This window comes from Macaca fascicularis, chromosome 4 (genome assembly GCF_037993035.2).
Source record: "Macaca fascicularis isolate 582-1 chromosome 4, T2T-MFA8v1.1".
Taxonomy (NCBI): Eukaryota; Metazoa; Chordata; class Mammalia; order Primates; family Cercopithecidae; genus Macaca; species Macaca fascicularis.
Genome location: NC_088378.1, coordinates 9,592,694 through 9,615,590, shown reverse-complemented (window position 1 = coordinate 9,615,590; position 22,897 = coordinate 9,592,694). Strand labels below are relative to the sequence as shown.

General features: G+C 42.0%; 1 protein-coding gene and 1 long non-coding RNA gene across 9 annotated transcripts in view; one reads left to right on the top strand and one right to left on the bottom strand.

The window, feature by feature from the left end:
• The window catches only part of PRKN (parkin RBR E3 ubiquitin protein ligase), a 1,364,839-nt gene that overhangs the window by 153,769 nt on the left and 1,188,173 nt on the right, over nucleotides 1–22,897 (bottom strand). The window lies entirely within an intron of this gene.
• Nucleotides 453–14,382, top strand: LOC135970504 (uncharacterized). The gene is made up of 3 exons (XR_010586180.2): nucleotides 453–1,703; nucleotides 3,968–4,063; nucleotides 10,746–14,382. It is a non-coding gene; the product is annotated as an uncharacterized lncRNA (long non-coding RNA).

Genomic DNA, 22,897 nt, shown 5'->3' with positions numbered 1-22,897 from the left:
TAACATTGCTCATCTCTATAAAATGGAATGATCCATTTCCTATCAAGTGAATCTGAGGCATCAGCCCTCAGTTTTGACACAATTACTTGGGCAGATTATTAAATCACATTATGTACTGGTTTGCCTGTACATAACCCAATTTAATCCTCAAAGGTGGCTATGGGGTGGGGAACCGCCAATTACAATCTGCGACCTCTTTTGCTAACTAGCATTCTACTGGTCAGGGAAGTTCCAGAGAGGTGCTGGGACAGCCAAGCCTTCCTCTCGGGACAACCAAGCCTTCCACTTGGCCCAGCACACAGCTGTTCAGGAAGGGGTGGTTTCTTCCTTCAGAGCCCTTCCCCCTACCCTCCTTTCTTTGCCTCCTCTATATCTTGACTCTTCTCTCTGCTCCTGATGGTACCATGCACAGTTGATGTTTTCTGTCGATTTAATCCCATTTTAGGTGGTATTTCATATTTTCCTACCCTACTGCAACCTCCTTAAATATTCAGTAAACCATATTTTCGTAACAGGTTTTCATGTCCGGCCTGAATCACTCCCTGACCACCCAAGTAAGCTCCTTGACATACTTTTCCATCTTTGTATGCTCAGTGCAAAACATAGGTCCAGGTTTAAAATAGGTGCTCAATACATAATAGTGGATGAAATAAATGACCTGCCTTTTCTGACACAGGGGAATGTCTTTCTATATTCTTATTTTTGGTAGTGCACTTTCTGATAAAACGTATCCATGGAAACACGTTGCTAATAGAAGTATTGCATATGTTAGGCATAAAAGCTGTACCCTTTTTTAAGTGCCACAGAGGACTAATAACTGTTAGTTTGCAATCACAGACTACAAAAGAAATGATTGCATGAATAGCTGAGATTCCAGGTGTTAATTCAATAGCAAAAAAATGTGTGTGTCCTTGTACTTTAGTTTCTGATGGTTAGGAGCTGATGTGTACTTGCTTTTGAATTCGCTAAACTCAGATTCAAGACCTTTTATAAATCTGTAGACTCAAAGGAATGGAAAATGCACCCAAAGGTCACCTGGCACAAACCCTGCCTTTAGGCAGAACAAGATATAAAACTCCTTGTCGACTGTCTATCCTTTAAAAACCTGTCTCAAGGATAATATTTTTGAGTTTTTTTTTTTTTTTTTTTAACCTCGGAAATGCTTTTCCTAAGGGTCAGTCCTTATGGTTCCATTACACATGATAAAAAATTCTCCCCTGCCATATTGTAAGATAATTTCCATTTGCTCTGTCCTCAGCAGAGCCGGAAGACATTGGCCAGTTTCCTCCGTATCATGTCCCTTAATACACTGAATAAATCTGCCCTGAGCTCCCTTTTCCTCAGACTTCATAATCCAATTCCTCAAGCTGATCCTCACAGATCAATTTTGCAACCCTTTAATCATTTTAATAATTTTTGTCACTCTCAGTTGAATCATTTCCAATTTATCTATATCTGACTTTTTTTTCCCCCTCAATTAAACACCATGGTAATGCAGAATGGACCAGAGCTAAGAATAGGAAAGTTTCACGGTTCTTGGGTATGTGTTATAATTCCTTTTTTTTTTTTTTTTTTTTGAGATGAAGTTTCACTCTTGTTGCCCAGACTGGAGTGCAATGGCACAATCTTGGCTCACCGCAACCTCTGCCTCCCGGGTTCAAGTGATTCTCCTGCCTCAGTCTCCCAAGTAGCTGGGATTACAGGTATGCGCCACCACGCCGGGCTAATTTTGTATTTTTAGTAGAGACAGGGTTTCTCCATGTTGGTCAGGCTGGTCTCGAACTCCTGACTTCAGGTGATCCGCCCATCTTGGCCTCCCAAAGTGCTGGGATTACAGGCGTGAGCCACTGTGCCTGGCTGGGTGTTATAATTCTATGACAACATCACAGAAACACTTTGGTATCTAAATAATTTTTTTTTTTTTTTAATTAGAAGAGCATCAGAAAACTTTTTCACTTCCTGTTCCTGGGCAACACTACCTTCCAGATCTTTCTCAGCAGTGCTTGAGAAAAAGCACTTAGTCCTAGTATTAGCTTTTTATTCATCCTTGCAGAGAGACAATGATCCATTCTGAGATCAAAAAGAATGGCAGAGTCTCAAAAAGAGAGTAAGAAACTCAAGGCTTTTGGAGCCAGGGAGGAGCCTGGAGAATAGGGGGCAGCCAGGTGGGCATGGTGGCAGATTGGAAGCACCGGTGCTGTTTAAAGGAGGGGATGGCCTTTCATGTTTAGCTGATATTTTTCTTCACATGAGAATGCCCATCTAGTGTACCAGGAGCTTCCTTGGAGAAAAAAAAAAAAAAAAAAAAAAGGCTGGGCAGTGTGGCTCATGCCTGTAATCCCAACACTTTGGGAGGCTGAGGAGGGCAGATCATAGGTCAGGAGTTTGAGACCAGCCTGACCAACATGGTGAAACCCCGTCTCTACTAAAAATACAAAAATTAGCACGGTGTGGTGGCGCACGCCTGTAATCCCAGCTACTCAGGAGGCTAAGGCAGGAGAATCATTTGAACCTGGGAGGCGGAGGTTGCAGTGAGCCGAGATCGTGCTACTGTACTCCAGCCTGGGCGACAGAGTAAGACTCCATCTCGAAAAAAAAAGAGAAATCACAAATCTGTATTTTAAATTTAAATTTAAATTAAATCCATTGTGCAGCTCAACCCTGTGTGGGCTCAAAAAGGTGCATTTGCAAGCAAGGTTTTGCCTGTGGGCTCCTGAATTCGTGCTCTTGCCAGGATGCTAATTCTCTACCGTCCTTATGATTTCTATAATAAATTTCTGAAGACATATGCACCATTGAGAGGCATATTCTTTACACATGAACACTTTTATAAAATTGTGTTTTAAGAGGAGATTTTAAAGGGCAGGAACCTAAGCTCTTTACTCTCTAGTGATGAGATTCCAGATGCAGTGGCTCCTAAAAATGACGCAAATCTGTGGAGATGGACCTTCTTGATGCTTTGTAATAACTCAACCATCACAGGATGTGAGGCATCATGAAGTGTGACTGTCCCTGAGGTCCCCACATCAAGTTGTTGTTTCCAGTTAATCTGAGACCAGTGCGAAGCCCATTGAAGAAATGCACCCACTTGTGCTTAGTATTCTAATTTTCAAACCCAGCAGGTTCAATTCCCTTATAAAGGTTGGTCTAGGATAGAGTTCTGGGTATAGAAAGGCAATTTAAACAAAATGCTTTACCCTAATTACACAGCAAAGCTATTTGCATAAGTAACCAGTCTGGGTATTAAGAGACCCAAGAGAGTCAGTGGTATTCCAGCAGAAGTTATGTTTTTGTTAACCTTCAAGAAAATAATAGCAAGTTAAGACTTTCAATGTTCTATTTGTAAAAGCAAATGATAGAAGATATAATCCTCTATCATTTGAATGAAATATGTTGGAAAGAGATTGGTCTCTGTTGGAATTGGGCTGAAAATGGCCCTCCTTTCCCTTGTGGCCATTTTTTGCAGGAGAGGGTGTTGACTGTATTGAGCGTGGATAAGGGAAATAGTTTTTGTTATATCAAAAGAAGCCAGTCCAGACATGATTTTCTTCTTCCAATATGGAAAATGCTATTTTTAAAGAGGCCACTGATCTTTTGTTTGCCGTAGACAATGAAGTAATCTCTTAGGGTAATAGACTCAAACTATAACAAAGGACAGGTTATCTTAAATTTTGATAAGACATTTCTAACAGGTAAACAATGACATTGTTTACTAGGAAGGAAAATAAATGTTCTTTGTGGAGATTTTTAAAAATAGACAAAACAATCACCCAAAGAGATTGGCCTATGAGGCTTAAATCAAGGCACTGCAGGAGCAGTTCAATTTGTCAGGTTGGAAATATGATGTAAGTTTAAAAAATAAAGGAAAATAAACACAATCTAGACTGCTTGTACATATATAGTTTGGATGATTTAAACTTTTGCAACAAAATGATGCTTGGTGTTTATCAATTTTCCCTTCCAATAGAATATAAGCCCCACGAGGCCTAAGACTGTGATGTCAACTGGAAACAAATCCCTTCATTTCTAGACTCCTGGGGAATTGGCAATAAGGATAAAGAAAGTAAGTATTATGAAGGATGAGCAAAATAATAATGCATCTTTCATGGACTCCACAGCCATATCTGACACTCTTATTTCTGTGAAAGGTTTCAGCCCATGACAATTGACTGGACACATTAGGAATTATGGTCATACTGTCACCATCTATTCGAGAACACCAAGCCCTCATGACATGAGCAAATAACAGCACTGACCTGCCCAAGTGACCAGACAATCCTTTAAAGGAGTATCACTAAATTGCAGCATTCCCAGGACAGGGGTCAAGATGGAACAGAACGATCCGGACTGCGAGTTGCCAGGTTACTGCAGAATGAAAGTGGCAGATGGGTTGATCTCAGGAAAAAAAAAAAATCTGCCAACTGGTGCAGAAAACATTAGTTTGGGAGAAGAATGTCTCACTTTAGCGGAGACAGCTCCCGCAGTTCCATTCATTACGATCCGCGGGAAGGCTGGCCTTGCTGTGAGGGTTCAGCCAAGGCTCAGGCACACGTTTCCCCCTAACACAGACACACATGTGCACATACGCCTACATCGTTGTCACTGTATGCAGAATCTCCTGCCGAGAGCCAAAGTGACAAAAATTATACAGTAGCTTGATGGGAATAAGAACACAAGTGTACCTAATCTATTCAATGTAAGTCTGAAAATGGAAAGAGGTCTACAAAGAACAGTATTACTAAAAGAGTAATAGAGGTGGTTTCATTTTTATTAGTAAAAAATGCTCTAAAGCCCTGAATGCTGCAAATATGATAAAACAGCACATCCCAAGCCCAGAAAAATGGTTTAAAACAACTCTAAGGAAATGACTCCCCTGAAAAATCAAATGGAAGTGGAAACACACTTGGCCAAAAGGGAGGCTCTGGTGCATAACAGACAATATAATAAAATTATAGGGAAACAGTATGATAAAAATGAGTCTGATGAAGTGTGTTGCTATTGTAAGTAAATTCATGCTGGAGAAGTATTGAACAAACCACCAGAAGGGACACCTCATTGGTAGGGATGACACATTTGATGTGCTAACAACTGCCCATTTCTCATGGTCAACAGAGTAGGCTTCCTTTCAGGTCACCATATTGAGCACACCTGGCTTGGACTGAAATTCCTGGTGAATGGGTATACAAGGTTTGTCATTAACCCTGCACTCGAAATGATCACACAACCAAGAGGAAGCTCTTTCTACCTTTTAGTGTTGTGAGATGATTGTTCTACACAAGGAGAAAATGATCACATGTGACTATGTAGAGCAAATATGGACAGGCAAGTCCACCTGACTCTTACTTTGCTGTCCTCCTGACCTCCCTGGTGCACATAGCTATGAGGGTTAGAAGTTAGCATAATTACTTCCGATTAAATTAAGGTGGCACAGCTTTTTCCCCTTTATCTTTGAATATCTCTAGGCTTTAAAAATAATATCCATGCTGATGATATTCCATAACATTAGATATGGTTTCATCAATACTGGTAGGCATAAGAATTTTGGGAGTTATACATTAACCTGCCTTCCTCTTGCATCTCAGAGAAAAGTCCATCTGGCCTCCACAGAACCACTCTTGCCATGGTTTTGATTTCTCAGGTCAGGACCAGGACAAGTTCCAATCACTTAGGAAAGCAGATGTTTAGGATATTCCTCTTTGGCGACTCATGAAAATGAAAGACTGGTTTCCAGAAATAGAAATTTGACTGCCTCAGTTCCGAGGGGGGTGGAGCAAGATGGCTGAATAGGAACAGCTCCAGTCTCCAGCTCCCAGCGTGAGCAACACAGAAGATGGGTGATTTCTGCATTTTCAGCTGAGGTACTGGGTTCATCTCACTGGGGAGTGCCAGACAATCGGTGCTGGTCAGCTGGTGCAGACCGACCAGCGAGAGCTGAAGCAGGGCGAGGCATAGCCTCACCTGGGAAGTCCAAGGGGGAAGGGAATCCCTTTTCCTAGCCAAGGGAAACTGAGACACACAACACCTGAAAAATCGGGTAACTCCCACACTAATACTATGCTTTACCAAGGGTCTTAGCAAATGGCACACCAGGCGATTATATCCCACACCTGGCCAGGAGGGTCCCACGCCCATGGAGCCTCCCTCATTGCTAGCACAGCAGTCTGAGATCTAACTGCAAGGCAGCAGTGAGGCTGGGGGAGGGGCGCCCACCATTGCTGAGGCTTAAGTAGGCAAACAAAGTCACCAGGAAGCTTGAACTGGGTGGAGCCCACAGCAGCTCAAGGAGGCCTGCCTGTCTTTGTAGACTCCACCTCTGGGGACAGGGCACAGCTAAAAAAAAGAAGCAGAAACCTCTGCAGATGTAAATGACCCTGTCTGACATCTCTGAAGAGAGCAGTGGATCTCGCAACACTGTGGTTGAGATCTGAGAATGGACAGACTGCCTGCTCAAGTGGGTCCCTGACCCCTGAGTAGCCTAACTGGGAGACATCCCCCACTAGGTGCAGACCGACACCCCGCACCTCACACGGCAGGGTACACCCCTGAGATGAAGCTTCCAGAGCAAGAATCAGACAGGAACACTCGCTTTTCAGCAATATTCTATCTTCTGCAGCCTCCGTTGCTGATACCCAGGCAAACAGGGTCTGGAGTGGACCTCAAGCTATCTCCAACAGACCTACAGCTGAGGGTCCTGACTGTTAGAAGGAAAACTAACAAACAGAAAGGACACCTACACCAAAACCCCATCAGTACGCCACCAACATCAAAGACCAAAGGCAGATAAAACCACAAAGATAGGGAAAAAGCAGGGGAGAAAAGCTGGAAATTCAAAAAAGGAGGAGCTGGTACCATTCCTTCTGAAACTATTCCAATCAATAGGAAAAGAGGGAATCCTCCCTAACTCATTTTATGAGGCCAACATCATCCTGATACCAAAGCCTGGCAGAGACACACACACAAAAAGAAAATTTTAGACCAGTATCCCTGATGAACATCGATGCAAAAATCCTCAATAAAATACTGGCAAACTGAATCCAGCAGCACATCAAAAAGCTTATCCACCATGATCAAGTGGGCTTCATCCCGGGGATGCAAGGCTGGTTCAACATATGCAAATCAATAAACATAATCCAGCATATAAACAGAACCAAAGACAAGAACCACATGATTATCTCAATAGATGCAGAAAAGGCCTTCGACAAAATTCAACAGCCCTTCATGCTAAAAACTCTCAATAAATTGATGGAACGTATCTCAAAATAATAAGAGCTATTTATGACAAACCCACAGCCAATATCATACTGAATGGGCAAAAACTAGAAGCATTCCCTTTGAAAACTGGCACAAGACAGGGATGCCCTCTCTCACCACTCCTATTCAACATAGTGTTGGAAGTTCTGGCTAGGGCAATCAGGCAAGAGAAAGAAATCAAGGGTATTCAGTTAGGAAAAGAAGAAGTCAAATTGTCCCTGTTTGCAGATGACATGATTGTATATTTAGAAAACCCCATCATCTCAGCCCAAAATCTCCTTAAGCTGATAAGCAACTTCAGCAAAGTCTTAGGATACAAAATCAATGTGCAAAAATCACAAGCATTCTTATACACCAGTAACAGACAAATAGAGAGCCAAATCATGAATGAACTTCCATTCACAGTTGCTTCAAAGAGAATGAAATACCTAGGAATACAACTTACAAGGGATGTAAAGGACCTCTTCAAGGAGAACTACAAACCACTGCTCAGTGAAATAAAAGAGGACACAAGCAAATGGAAGAACATACCATGCTCATGGATAGGAAGAATCAATATCGTGAAAATGGCCATACTGCCCAAAGTAATTTATAGATTCAATGCCATCCCCATCAAGCTACCAATGAGTTTCTTCACAGAATTGGAAAACACTGCTTTAAAGTTCATATGGAACCAAAAAAGACCCCGCATTGCCAAGACAATCCTAAGTCAAAAGAACAAAGCTGGAGGCATCATGCTACCTGACTTCAAACTATACTACAAGGCTACAGTAACCAAAACATGGTACTGGTACCAAAACAGAGATATAGACCAGTGGAACAGAACAGAGTCCTCAGAAATAACACCACACATCTACAGCCATCTGATCTTTGACAAACCTGAGAGAAACAAGAAATGGGGAAAGGATTCCCTATTTAATAAATGGTGCTGGGAAAATTGGCTAGCCTTAAGTAGAAAGCTGAAACTGGATCCTTTCCTTACTCCTTATACAAAAATTAATTCAAGATGGATTAGAGACTTAAATGTTAGACCTAATACCATAAAAACCCTAGAAGAAAACCTAGGTAATACCATTCAGGACACAGGCATGGGCAAGGACTTCATGTCTAAAACACCAAAAGCAACGGCAACAAAAGCCAAAATTGACAAATGGGATCTAATTAAACTAAAGAGCTTCTGCACAGCAAAAAAAAACTACCATTAGAGTGAACAGGCAACCTACAGAATGGGAGAAAATTTTTGCAATCTATTCATCTGACAAAGGGCTAATATCCAAAACCTACAAAGAACTCAAACAAATTTACAAAAACAAACAAACAAACAAACAACCCCATCAAAAAGTGGGCAAAGGATATGAACAGACATTTTTCTTTTTTTTTTTTTTTGAGACGGAGTCTCGCTCTGTCACCCAGGCTGGAGTGCAGTGGCGCGATCTCGGCTCACTGCAACTCCGCCCCCCAGGTTCACGCCATTCTCCTGCCTCAGCCTCCTGAGTAGCTGGGACTACAGGCACCCGCCACTGCACCCGGCTAATTTTTTGTATTTTTAGTAGAGACGGGGTTTCACTGTGTTAGCCAGGATGGTCTCGATCTCCTGACCTTGTGATCCGCCCGTCTCGGCCTCCCAAAGCGCTGGGATTACAGGCGTGAGTCACCGTGCCCGGCCATGAACAGACATTTTTCAAAAGAAGACATGCATACAGCCAACAGGCACATGAAAAAATGCTTGTCATCACTGGCCATCAGAGAAATGCAAATCAAAACCACAATGAGATACCATCTCACACCAGTTAGAATGGCAATCATTAAAAAGTCAGGAAACAACAGGTGCTGGAGAAGATGTGGAGAAATAGGAACACTTTTACACTGTTGGTGGGATTGTAAACTAGTTCAACCATTGTGGAAAACAGTATGGAGATTCCTCAAGGATCTAGAACTAGAAATACCATATGACCCAGCCATCCTATTACTGGGTATATACCCAAAGGATTATAAATCATGCTGCTATAAAGACACATGCACACGTATTTTTATTGCAGCACTATTCACAATAGCAAAGACTTGGAATCAACCCAAATGTCCATCAGTGACAGACTGGATTAAGAAAATATGGCACATATACACCATGGAATACTATGCAGCCAAAGAAAAGGATGAATTCATGTCCTTTGTAGGGACATGGATGCAGCTGGAAACCATCATTCTCAGCAAACTATCGCAAGAACAGAAAACCAAACACCGCATGTTCTCACTCATAGGTGGGAATTGAACAATGAGGTCACTTGGACTCGGGAAGGGGAACATCACACACCAGGGCCTATTATGGGGAGGGGGGTGGAGGCAGGGATGGCATTGGGAGTTATACCTGATGTAAATGACGAGTTGATGGGTGCTGACGAGTTGATGGGTGCAGCACACCAACATGGCACAAGTATACATATGTAACAAACCTGCACGTTGTGCACAAAAAAAAAAAAAAAAAAATTGGCTGCCTCTTAAGCTATTACATTCTCAAACTGTGATGGGATATTCCCATTTGAGCTTAAGATACACTTTTTTTTTTTTTTTTTTTTTAGACGGGGTCTTGCTCTGTCACCCAGGCTGGAGTGCAGTGGTGTGATCTCGGCTCACAGCAAGCTCCGCCTCCTGGGTTCAAGTGATGCTCCTGCCTCTGCCTCCTGAGTAGCTGGGACTACAGGCGCATGCCACCATGTCCAGCTAACTTTTTAAAAAATTTTTAATAGAGATGGGATTTCACCATGTTAGCCAGGATGGTCTTAATCTCCTGACCTCGACATCCGCCCGCCTTAGCCTCCCCAAGTGCTGGGATTACAGCCCTCTTTTTTGCTTTTTGAAAGAGCCCTCTCTGCTTTGTTTGTTTGTTCACAAGATACATTTTTGAAGGTAAATGTGGGCAAGGAGGTAAACAAACTGAGCCACTACATGAAGGTACCCGAAGTTGGAATCCTTCTAGCAGGCGATTTTCTACCTGACCATGCTGTATGGGTCTTGCTGCTGCTGCTGTTTTTAACTTAAGCGTGACTTTCCCCTGTAAGACATCGCATGAGAAGGCAGGGAAAACCCTACTTTACAATGAGCATGAGAGGGGCCTTATCTCCCAGATCCATCACTGAAAGCTGGGCCACCTGGGGGAAATTATGTAACTTTCCTGACATTTTGTTCCCTCCTCTATAAAATGGTGACAAATAGAATACCTTCCTAAAAGGGTTGTAGAGGGGACTAATCAAGACGACTGATGTGCCAGCATTTTGGGAATCATTAAGGTTTATGAAAAGTTGGTGGTTGTGTAACAATCCGAATCCCAATAGTCATTACTCAAAGAATGAGGTTCCACTTCCTCACCAGCCGGGAGCCCTCCCCTCTGCTGGCTGGCTCCAGGCCCATCCTGAGGTTCCCCGTGCTTCTTCAGAGGCTGCAGACCTTGTTCCTCTTACAAGTTCCTGTGTTGATTTTTGCTCCCTGCCTCTTGGTAGGATCCACGTGGGAGTCTATGGAGCTTCACTGATTGCTTTGGCCACTTCTGGTTTATTCTGGTGCAACCCATAACAGCTGTATTTTAAGGACCCCAGGAATTACGATCTTCTCAAAGCAGAAATGCATTTCTTTGTAACCTTATTATCTAGTATATTTCCTGGTGCAACTAGGATCTCAAGAACTGTAAATAAACAATTGATTGAAAGAAAAAATGATTGAATGAATGAAAGAATCAATGAAAAAGGAGTAGAGAGAGTGGGAAAAAAAAAAACAAACCCAGAGGCCTTGCTTTCTCAAGGTTTCTGCAAATGAAAGATATTTATTTATTCAACTGGGCAAGGACTCTTTAGGCAGGCTGCACAGACAGGAGTTGGATGGTGAATGTGGTCATGATCTTGAGAAACAAACTGGGCCTGAGCTGCAGGACAGGGTCAGACCACATAAGGCTGGGACTGGGACTGTGAACAGTTTTTTGGGGGTAAAGTTTTATTTTGGGGAGTGATAGGAGTTATGGGGAAAAAGGGTGAAGAAGGCAAGGTTTGAAAACAGAATAAAACCAAGGCCAGCTATTTTGAGGATGAGCTTGAACAGATCTGAACATGAGGGACAAGGTGACAAAAGGTGAGAGAGGGTTAAGGATCTGCGTCTGTGACTCACGCTGGCTTAGGAGGGAGGTGATGGGTGGGGAGGAAACCGGAGTTGGGGGATGGCCGCTTGTCCTGATGCTTAGAGGCTGGTATCTGGGACCTCACTGTAAAGAGACTAGGTCCAGGGAAAGGGGACCCAGTGACTAGGGCCTGAAAGAAAACTTTGTTGCTATGGGAACCAGGAGACCAGAAGGGCTCTGGTGCCAGGAAGACTGGGGAAAGGCCAGGAACCCTGCCCTTGGCAAGTGCAAGTCCAGAGCGGCAAGCTCCTTGGTGCTGCTGTCATGGTGCCTACTATGGGAGTCCTCCGAGTTCCTCTCCCCTGAAGCCAAGGATGTCTCCTGGTCTCAGGCAGGACTGAACTTTGAGGTGGCAGTTGAGAGGCCCAATTGTTGGTTAAAGATGGGCCAGGGGGAATATCTTCATCACAAGATGCATAAAAGCAACTCTATACATGTCTTATTTCCTTTAAAAAGCATGAGGCCAACGTGCAGTGTCTTCCAGGCTGTTTTCTAAATCGTGCCATGAAAGGGCACACTCACACCACTGACACGTCCTGCTTTTATTGTTACACCTTCCTCCAACTGCATCTACTGAACATCTCTTATATGCACGGTACCAATGAGAAATCAGCATCCAACTGTTTCCCCGCTTCCTATTACCTGAAAACCCAGAACAGCGTTGAGATAATTTAAAATGAAAACAGCAAAAGTGACCCATAATATCACCGTATTAACCTGGTAAATTTTCTGGATTCTGGATTTCTTGTGAGTTTTTAATCCATGTGCATATATTTTGGTAACATTGCACTCATAGTAAATGTGATTTTGGTGAGCTTATTCTTATACGATTATACTGCCTTAGGAGTTGAATCTTATTTTTCGGGCATTTGGTCGTGGGATGCTTAGGCTATGAGAAGCTAGATCTCAACATTTAAAGCAGGATCATCTAAAACAGGGAGTCAGTTGTGTTATTTCACGTGTGTTTCATTTGAAACAGTGTATCATTCTGCTACTACGGTAACTAAAGCAAATTACCCTTAGGACTGATTACAGCATTGAATAAAGGAAGATAAAATTGAGTACACTGCCATTTTCAGTGCTTCTCGGCTTCTACATCCTTATCCACTACTACAAATCTGACGGCATCCACTTTGCAGTTGGTTAGCTTTCGCCTCGACAGGCCTCAAGGTTCTTCTGATGGGATTTTAGTCAATGGAAATCACCACCATTTAAGCACAGTCGCCTAGTACAGCTAGATATTTAAGGAAAAGAAAAAAAAAAAGAAGCTAATGGCTTTTCACACATGCACTGAAAAAAATTAATAACTTGATAATTTCTGGTAAAGGAGAAAATTGTTTTCCTTGTAAGGCTGCAAAGTTCAACATTATGTGATTTATCTCAGTGACCTGTAAGTAGTGCCTATAATTGTTAAAAATAACCATCAAGCTGGCTTTTAAGAAACTTCATTATGGTACAGCTAACGCAACGCCCAACTCCATTACTTTTTTTCTATATAACCTTAAAACAGAGCCAGATCATTCCTAGTGTTTCCAAGGTGTTACTTTAAGAAAAGTGGGCCAGGTGCGGTGGCTCATGCCTGTAAGCCCAGCACTTTGGGAGGCTGAGGTCGGTGGATCACCTGAGGTCAGGAGTTCGAGGCCAGCCTGTCCAATGTGGTGAAACCCTGTCTCTACTGAAAAAAAAAAAAATGCAAAAATTAGCTGAGTGTGATGGTGGGTGCCTGTAATCCTAGTTACTCGGGAGGCTGAGGTAGGAGAATTGCTTGAACCCAGGAGATGGAGGTTGCAGTGAGCCAAGATTGCACCACTGCACACTCCAGTCTGGGTGACAGAGCAAGACTCCTTCTCAAAAAAGAAGAAGAAGAAGAAGAAAAGTGGGCTAGGTGTGGTGGCTCACGCCTGTAATCCCAAAACTTTGGGAGGCCAAGACGGGTGGATCACCTGAGATTAGGAGTTCGAGACCAGCCTGGCCAACATGGTGAAACTCTGTCTCTACTAAAAATACAAAAACTAGCCGGGCGTGGTGTCGCTTGTAATCCCAGCTACTCGGGAGGCTGAGGCAGGAGAATCGCTTGAACCTAGGAGGCGCACGTTGCAGTGAGCTGAGGTCGTGCCACTGTATTCCAGCCTGGGTGACAGAGCAAGACTCCATCTCAAAAAAACAAAAAACAAAAAACACACACACAAAAAAAAAAGAAAAAAGAAAAGTATAGGAACATGACTCTTAAGTCACCATTTCAGTGGATGTTGTTTCTCATTGTACGTATCATTTTAAAAGTTGTATTTAATCCACAGGTTTAATGATTAATTTATTTACAATTATGGTAAAAATATAGTATTATTGAGTTCATAGTAATAGTGTTGATTTCAACTTACAATGGAGCAAACAGGTTTTGTAATTGCCTTGGGAAAGCCAGAACAGAAAAAGTAATTCTATCAGCAACATGGAAGCAAAATGAGTAGATGCCTTCTTTTATCTGGGGAGCACATTTTCAATCATGAGCTCATGATTGACAAGCGTGAGTTTCTTTGGCTGGGGCAGGGTTCTGTATGACTGACCTGTCTTTTCAGGTTCATTCATGTTGACCAATCTTTATGGATCTGGGAGCAGGAAGTCAACCTAGAATCACCAAATTTGGTTACTCATATGGTGACATCCCAGGGCATCAAAACCACTGAATCTTTTGGTTTCATGGGGCTCTGCTTGGGTAAAGACCCAGGCACACAGTTATAAGATGAAATCAAGAGTTGAGGTAGTAGTTGCACAAACCTATGTGTGATAAATAGAACTATATGCACATACTGTAACAAAGTCAATTTCCTGGTTTTGGTACTGTACTCTAGCTATGTAAGAGGTAGCCATTCGGAAAAAGCTGGTGAAGGGTACCTGGGGCCTTTCTGTGCTATGTCTACAACTTCCAGTGTATCTATTGCTATTTCAAAATAAAAAGTAAAGCGGAAATGAAATCAAGAGGACTATTATTTCCTTTGGGAGACTGGTAGAAGTTGGCAGCATGGTGGCTTCAAGCTGGAGGGACATTTGGCTTCTACGAGGGCATGTGTGGGTCCAGCTCTCCAGACACCTTAGATGAAGGTCACTGGCCTGGAAATGGGGCCAGGGGCACTCACTGCCTCCCTCACTGGCAGCTGGACAGTGACTCCACACCATGGGGCAGGGGAGGTGACAACCTAGGTGCATGAGAGGGGGACTGGCCCCCACCCTGCATAGCTGCTGGTGAGGAAATTCTCTCAGGACAGCTCAGCCCTGCTTCCCAGAGGATGAGAGGACTTCACAAAGCTGTCCACTGCTACTGAACGAACAGTGTCCTGTGCAGGGAAAGCAGCAGAAGGGCCCAGAAACAGTTAGTAGCCAACCTCCAACCTGGACAGCGAGGTCAAGTGCGGGCTGCTGTGGCACTGGACACTGCCCCTGGTTGTGCAGTCCCAGGGCTCTGGGTGAGAGGTGGACCGAGACTCACATCTGCCCTTGCTGGGTTCCACCACCTTCTGGCAAAGAGCATTATTGGTGCAATGTTAACGCCACGGCCTCCTCCCAGCAGCACAAGCCCAGCCTCCACTCACCTAGCCCCCTGGTGAGGTGAACCATGGCTCCTGTCCAGGGGCCCATTGCAAGTGTCCATGCATCCTCCTGCCTGCTGCAGAGGGCCGGCGGTGTGCCTTGACACTTGGCTATGCATCCCACCCACCTATAGTAGCCCCTGGCAGCTGCTTTGCACGGAAGAGGCACCTGGTGAACACTGGCTGAATTGAGTCAAATAGAAAGCAGCTGTCACTCAGAGAGCAGCCCTCCACACCAATGCCAGGGAGAGGAAAGTTGAGCACAAGAGAATCTCCCTCTATCTACAGAAATGCCTGAGCACACATCTCTGGGAAAAAACTGCCCTCGTGTCCAGATGCAAGTAAATGATAAACTCCTCTTAAGACTTCAGACAGAGAGCACAGACGTTTATAGTGCAATGTACTTTTAACACCCAGAGACAATAAGCCCTCTTGCCAAGTCTTTGCTTTGGGAGTATAGGCTAATTGAGGGAGATTGCACTGTCAGTGAAAAAAGTAGAATGTTCAATACCAAGTAGGGAGGGGGTCTGCCTCTCCAAGTTGGGGAGGGAGGGAAGAGAAAGGCAGTGCTGTTCAAGGTTCCCCTCTGAATCCTGCTCACCTTTAAATACCTCCGGCAGGCCTGCATAAAGGGCCTATCTCCCCTCCTCATCTAGTAGAAAATACCAGCAGGATTGCTCTGAATGATGAGACAGGAGCCTCCATTAAAATGCAGACTCCAATTACTCTGAAGTCCGGGCACTAAGCTTATCCTCCAGACTTCTACCTGTCTAGCAATGTTGATTAGTATCAGGGTAGTAACATATCTACCTCCAAAGCATGGAGAGCTCAGAGGGAATCCACCATTGAAAGATGGGTGGATTCAGCATGATCAGATCTGGATGGGCTGAGCCCAAGGAGAATGTGGGCTGGAGATGAGGAGTAGGCAGGTGTGATGGAGAACTTACAAGGGCACCATGAAAGGGAAGAGATGTAAACAAGCAAAAAGATACGAGCTTATCTGTTATGTGTTTCTTTACAATTTTACAAAAGGTTAGTCCTCATGGTGTACTTGAATAATTTCCATTTACGTGAAGGGTAAGATCATTTTTTACATTTAGCCATCATCTTCATTGACGATGCAATTCTTAAAGAACCTTAGAGAATCTAGAGGAAATAGAGTAGTGGACTTCAGCGCATTCCTCCATCTTATTCTCCTGCCCACACCCAGGATCAGAAGAAGAACACATTGTCATTCAGTCTGAAACCACCTCAAACAAGCAGGGTTTGGTAACAATTAGAAGGTGAAAGAGAAAAATCACCTAAGCTGATCGAATTTCTTTCTAAAGAGGAGCAGCAGCAATGTCAAAAGGGAGGAAGTGTATTAATTGAGGATGGGGAGGAGGAACAGCTTGAGGAAACTTGTGTTTCCAATAACAGCTTCACCAGTAGAGGTTGGCTGTGGTTTGCATTTTCTTGCTGTAGGCAGGTGCACAGTTGATGGAAGGCCATGCTTATGAGTCTTTGATGACAAATGATGGGTACATGATGGGTTGAAACTCTCCTGAGCTTTCTTCACTTTCTTGGCTTCTCTCTATGCTCAAATCTCTCTATGCATTTTTTTTTTTTTTTGGAGACAGAGTCTTGCTCTGTCATCCAGGCTGGAGTACAATGGCATGATCTCAGTTTACTGCAACCTCTGCCTCCTGGGTTCAAGTAATTCTCCTGCCTCAGCCTCCTAAGTAGCTGGGATTACAGGTGGCCACCACCTTGCTCGGCTAATTTTTTTGTATTTTTAGTAGAGATGGGGTTTCGCCATGTTGGCCAGGCTCATCTCAAACTCTTGACCTCAGGTGATCCACCCACCTCGGCCTTTCAAAGTGCTGGGATTACAGGAGTGAGCCACTGTGCCCAGCCAATAATTAATTCTTTATTTTGAAATGTTCTAGGAGGAGGAAAAAAAATCTGGCCATATCCAAAGGTTAGTAGTTAATAGTTAAATATTAACAAAGAAGATTATGGCTAAAGATCCCCTAAAGTTTGAATCCTGGGTCTTATTTAATTGGTGACTTGAATAACATATTTGAAAGTAGGCTCATGAATCTATAGATGAATCTTCAAAATACCTTGATTATGATAAAAGAGAACTCCAATGCTGATGAGTAGGCTTGACTTATGACGAGAAAGCTGGTCTTCCAAATCAAAATGTAGTGAAGACATTTTACATAAAGACACAAGAAACTCCTCATAGTCATCTTTGTATCACAGATGCTTACCTAGTATCTGATATAGGGTCAGTACCCATAAATGCTTGTTGAAATCAGGGTTCAGTTAGACACAAAGTTACAGAGCTTAATTAAACATATAACTATTATTTATAGTATAATGTATTTATAGTATAATGGGCATTATTACTAATAAACTCATGTTTACTGGCCTCTTCTCCCATATGTGAAGACAGATTTCTTATTAATCCTGGGACTTAAATGAGTTTGTTCTCAGTAGGATCTCAAAGTCGTAAGACAGATTTCTTATTAATCCTGGGACTTAAATGAGTTTGTCCTCAGTAGGATCTCAAAGTTGTAAGACAGCTACCAAGATTGACAATTATTAGACAGTGTCAGAGTTGGGGGTGAGTCTTAGGTTGGGTTGATGAAGCAGGAGACTTCTAGTTCTGGACAAAATGAAGAACAAGAGAGTGATAAACAATGACCATATATGAGCAACGCATTACCCATTTGCCTACATATATTCATTTTGCACTATGGAATTACATATTTTTCATTTCCAAGAATTTGTTACTCATCCATTGTTGCAGGTCTGACAAATTACCGAAAGCAAAGCATAAAATTAGGATAGAAATCCCATTGTATTACAGTTCCATGGAAATTATGCAGAAACTCAACTGCATAGAAGAGTGTGTGAAAGACACAGTGGTTGCCCTGGGGAAGCTTGCTTTCCACTTAAGTATTAAACATGTCATTTTCATATTTGAGCAAAAACCTGAATAAACTCTGCCCTCAAAGAAAAGAAAGATCACCACTGACTATGCACTTCATATAAGCATCACTGCTACATTTTAAAGTATCCCGGATAGTTCCATGATGTTAATTAAGACAGCAACACTTTATTACACACATTACTAATGCGGCAAGCTCTGAAGGTCAGGGAGTGGCCGGCTGGTCTTCACCTTGGCCCATTTGGGAGGTCTGTTTTCACCTTTGGATTATCTGGCCTCTCAGTTTGATTACTGGGGCCATAAACAGCTTTCCTGTGAGAGCTCAGGTGAACATTTCTTGCTCATTAGGCCTCTTCCAGACAAGCCTCCCTTGCATGCAATGAATATGCGCGTGATGCCCAATGAACATGCCCTTGATGGCCAGGCATTGCTCTTGACATTCTGGTTGATGATTAGTCATCAGACATGTACTCCATCAGAACAGAGATGCAAACTGAGAATATTGAATTTTATGAGTTTCATTCCAGAGAAAGCTCTGTTGGGGCTGGGTGGGGTGGCAGGAGGGATGTGGACAGCGAGTATTGATGCGGTGTGTGTGTATATAATCTTCTCCTGGGAGAGGTGTTTCTTAAAAAGCTGAGTTGGTTTTCAACGTGATATTTAACCGAATGCTGCCAAATTGTGCTGCCTCCCCAGGGCGTTAAAAAATCCATTAATAAAGTGTTTGTTGTTGTCAGGATGTCTATTCCAAAGCTTGGACTGTGTGAAGGGCTGACTCCCCACAAGAGACCGAAGATGGGCGAGGGAGGTAGAGGAGAGGGCTGAAGATGGATATGTGCTGCCTTGCTGACAAGTGGTGAGGACAAGCGAGGCAATGGATCTGTAGAATTTTCCATTAAATCAAGAAAAACACAACTTGCCCCCAACATCACCTCTGATGGTTTCTTAGACCAGCTGCTTCCCTGACGCCCTACTGAGGAACAAATTGCTTTCCTGGCAGGACATTTGGACACTCCTGCATTAATAGATATGGATCCCAGCATGCCAAGCCAAGTGAGAAGGCAATTTAATATGAGCAACACTGTCATCTCAATTTAGGACAACAGCTAGAATGCCCTACAGGGCACTGCAACAGCTTCGAGAAGTACACGACAGAAGACATTCTCACTGTCTTGAGACTACAGAAAGCTGGTGTTTCTAGTAAACAGTCAGACCAAGGATAATAGAAAATGTAATGCAAAGATGACAGCAGCATTGTCCTATCTGTGAACATCAGTTTCAATTCCTGTAGCTTTCCCTTCTGTAGAGAACAGAGGTCCTTTTTAGGGTACTTCCCTTCTACCTCAATCCCATCACACAGACACAAACAAAAAGCCCAGTGACATCTTATCAATAAAGAAATAGGTAACATTAGATGACAGACGTTGTATACCTACATTTGAGGAAGGTCAAAGTAAGAGGTAACTTCAAGTTTGCATGTTCAAACTTACTTATCTATCTTTGATGCTATGCAAGACAAAAATAAATGGAAGCCCTTTAAATTTCCGTCTCCTAACGCTAGCCTGTATGCAAGAAAAATAAATTGTTTGCTTTTTTAAAAAAAACTCTAAATGCATTATGTTTTGGTACATACTTTAATATTAGTTTCTATTTTATTTTTCCATAATAAAGACATGGCTGAATCCATTGTAGCTATTATGCTAAGATAATTTATGCTAGGATAATATTTTTGATAGGAATTCTCATAACAAATCAGCTTCACGCACCAATTACAAAATTGGGAGATAACTAAATTTTTATAAAACTTTCTGGCAATATCTACTGATACAACAGTTTATTTTAAGTCAGTATGGTTTCTTATCAATCATATTGAAAGGGATTCATATAGAAATTGAGAATAAAATAGGTTCACATGTAACAAAAATACAAATGTGTATCTCCCATTAGAGCCTCTCTAGACAGAGACAGAAAAAGTGACACAGTAGATTCACACTGGAGTTTGCTTGCAGACCACGGCAATTCCTATCAATTGCAATGCTTCTCATGGTGTCATTTTGCATTAGACACGAAATCACAAAATAACTCAATTGGCCGTTACCATGAACACTTCACCAAGGAACTAGCTATGTGATAGCTCGTAAGGCCATCATTATTACGTTGTCAAAGTCCCTACTGCTAACATTTATTGTATGGTGAAAAAGGTCTTCCCCTGTCTCACGTGTGTTCAATGAGGTGACATTGTTTTATAAATCAATTTCATGGAGAGTAAGTATTTATCTTAAAATGTTATCCTTTTATCCTTCCCTGTTCCTCCTCTTCTCCCTCCTGTTATTGTTTTTCTTCTTTTGCAAAACGTTTGCCAACACAGAAGCAAACCCATTTTCAGAATAACCATCTGAGAAACCCATCAAGCAAGGATAGCACCTGTGACCAGAGAAGAGCCTCTTAGCAAGAGAGAGATTGGGAATAACATTTCGCATACTGCTTGGGAAGGAAGAGGAAAAAATGAACACAATTTAATCCATGAATTTTTAAAAAAATGTTCCTATCCAGATAGTTCTCATTATTTTTTGATTAAATGTTTTTTAACATAAAAATCCCTTACTTGTTTCCACTATTTTCTATTTGTGGAAAGGCCAGAAAATAATACCAGTTTTCTGTGCATAGATCTATCATAGCACTGCCAAAAGTATGTTGGAATTATCTTAGATTGTGGACTCCCTGAGCAGCAAGAGTGGTCTAGTCTTATATTTGCAGCACCTGTGAAAAATAACTCCATATAATATTGGGCAGAAGTGTTCTGAATGAAATGCTCCCAAATAGAAAAAAAATTGTATTGTGTATCTATAGGAAGATATTTCAAAACAATATCTTACTTTTTATTTTTCCAGAGACAGGGTCTCACTCTGTTGCCCAGGCTAGAGTACAATGGTATGAACATAGCTCACTGTAGTCTTGAATTCCTGGGCTCAAGTGATCCTCCTGCCTCAGTATCCCAAGTAGCTAGAACTACGGGTGCATGCTCCCACGCTCGGCTAATTTTTTTTTTATTATTTTTGGTAGAAATGGGGCCTCACTATGCTGCCCAGGCTTAAAACTATCTTTACACTCAACAGTAGTTAAAACCAAAATTAGTTTAAATTGAAGGTTTTGAATTCCAGAGGGATTATGCTTTTTCAGAGCTGAATTTCCTCAAACAACTGTAACCTCATCTGCTTGCATAGGATGTTACATTTATTAAATACTAAACAAAAACTGGTGAATATGGAGGTGAAGAGATATTTCTGCAAAGGAGTCTTGATGAGTAAAAGTTTTCAAAATTATACCTTCACCTCTTATCAGTGCACAACATCATAAGAGTTTGGAGGGAGACACTCATCTGCTTTCCTTCCCAATGAGTAGGTGTACGCAGGACGGAGCCTGTCAGGAGAGCAGAGCTGGCTGCTGTCCTTGCATCCATTTGACGTAGGAGATCACAGGAAACAACGTGAAATTCTGCAGACTGGTTTTAACATTTCTTTAATTTTTTACACATTTCAAAACATCAAGTATGTTTGTTGTAGCTTGTTCTTATGTCTACTCTGTCTAAGCAAATAATATTTCATCTCTTAATGTGGAAATACGATTTCTGAGTCAACACATTCATTTATTTTCTAAAAGGTGTGTGTGTGTGTGTGTGTGTGTGTGTGTTCGTGTGTGTGTGGTGCTGTATGAGATGAACGGGTGAAGCCATAAGATATATAGTATAAAGCCATCTTTTATAAAACAGGAAAACAAACCTTACACCAAAAATTTGCTCTGTAGAGTTGCAAGTCTCAGAAAGTTTAGGAGTGTCATCTCTCCTGTTCCTGGGTCTGTAGAAGAGGGTTCACTTCTTCTAGGCCCTGAGGACTTTCTTCCTGGAGCCTAGCCTGCCTGTGAGTAGGCTGCTCTGATCTCTTCTCCCTGAACTCCAACATCTTGCTTTCAGCTTTGCCTTCTAAATACTGGAATAAAAGGGCCAACAGGTCAGGGATGTTGGGAGCAGGAGAACTGCAGTGCTGCATGAATTTAAGGGATGCTTTTATTATAAAACCAGAGAAGGGAAAATGATCAGAAAACAAAAAGAGGAAAAGTTTAGTTTATGAGAAGGCTATAAGAGGTAGGTTCCCAGAGCCTAAGTATTAAAATATGGACAGAGACAAGAGAATCTACCTTCACTTAGTATCCCTATACTTGGGATCTTTGAAGGCTATACTATTTTTAAAAATTATTCTATTTAACGCATTGCATCAGAAATGTTTCTATGTTAATCTGGAAATAGGTATTCTAATTATAGATGCTAAAAATGTTCTGTATACTACTTGGCTATAGAATAGCCTACAGATACAATAAAAAATTATTTAAAGTAATTTTTGGTAAACAACCCAATAACTTAGATAATGTTATAAATATGGGTATCAAATATTTTAAATCAAATTATACCAGTGTCTCAAATATATAACAAACATAACACAAAAGATTAACTGAAAGATAGGTTTAAGTTGCCTGTAACCCAAATCTGTGTATATATACAATTTAGTATTGTGTATCCTCTAAAGACTGCAGCTTGAATATAATTAAATGATCACTCACATATAGTAGTAGGCTGATAAACCAGCTCTTTTCCAACCTTCCTAAAAAAAAAGTCAGTCTCATAAGTACTCTCATCATGGTCAGTTTCAAGCTGCCAACATGAAGTTGCTGAACATGGAGCCAGGAAAAGATGTTCATAACTGGCTCTTGTGAACCTGGTACAGCTGGCTCCAGCCTCCAGCAGACACTCATGTGTTCAGACACGTGAATGTGCGTGCACACACACACACACCTGTCCAACAGCTTTCAGTTATTGTGCTTGAGTATTGAATAATTTCTTCTTGCTTACTTTGAAAAGTACCTAGGCTACAACAATTGGCAAAAAGTTTCTTTAATGCACACAAACTAAAA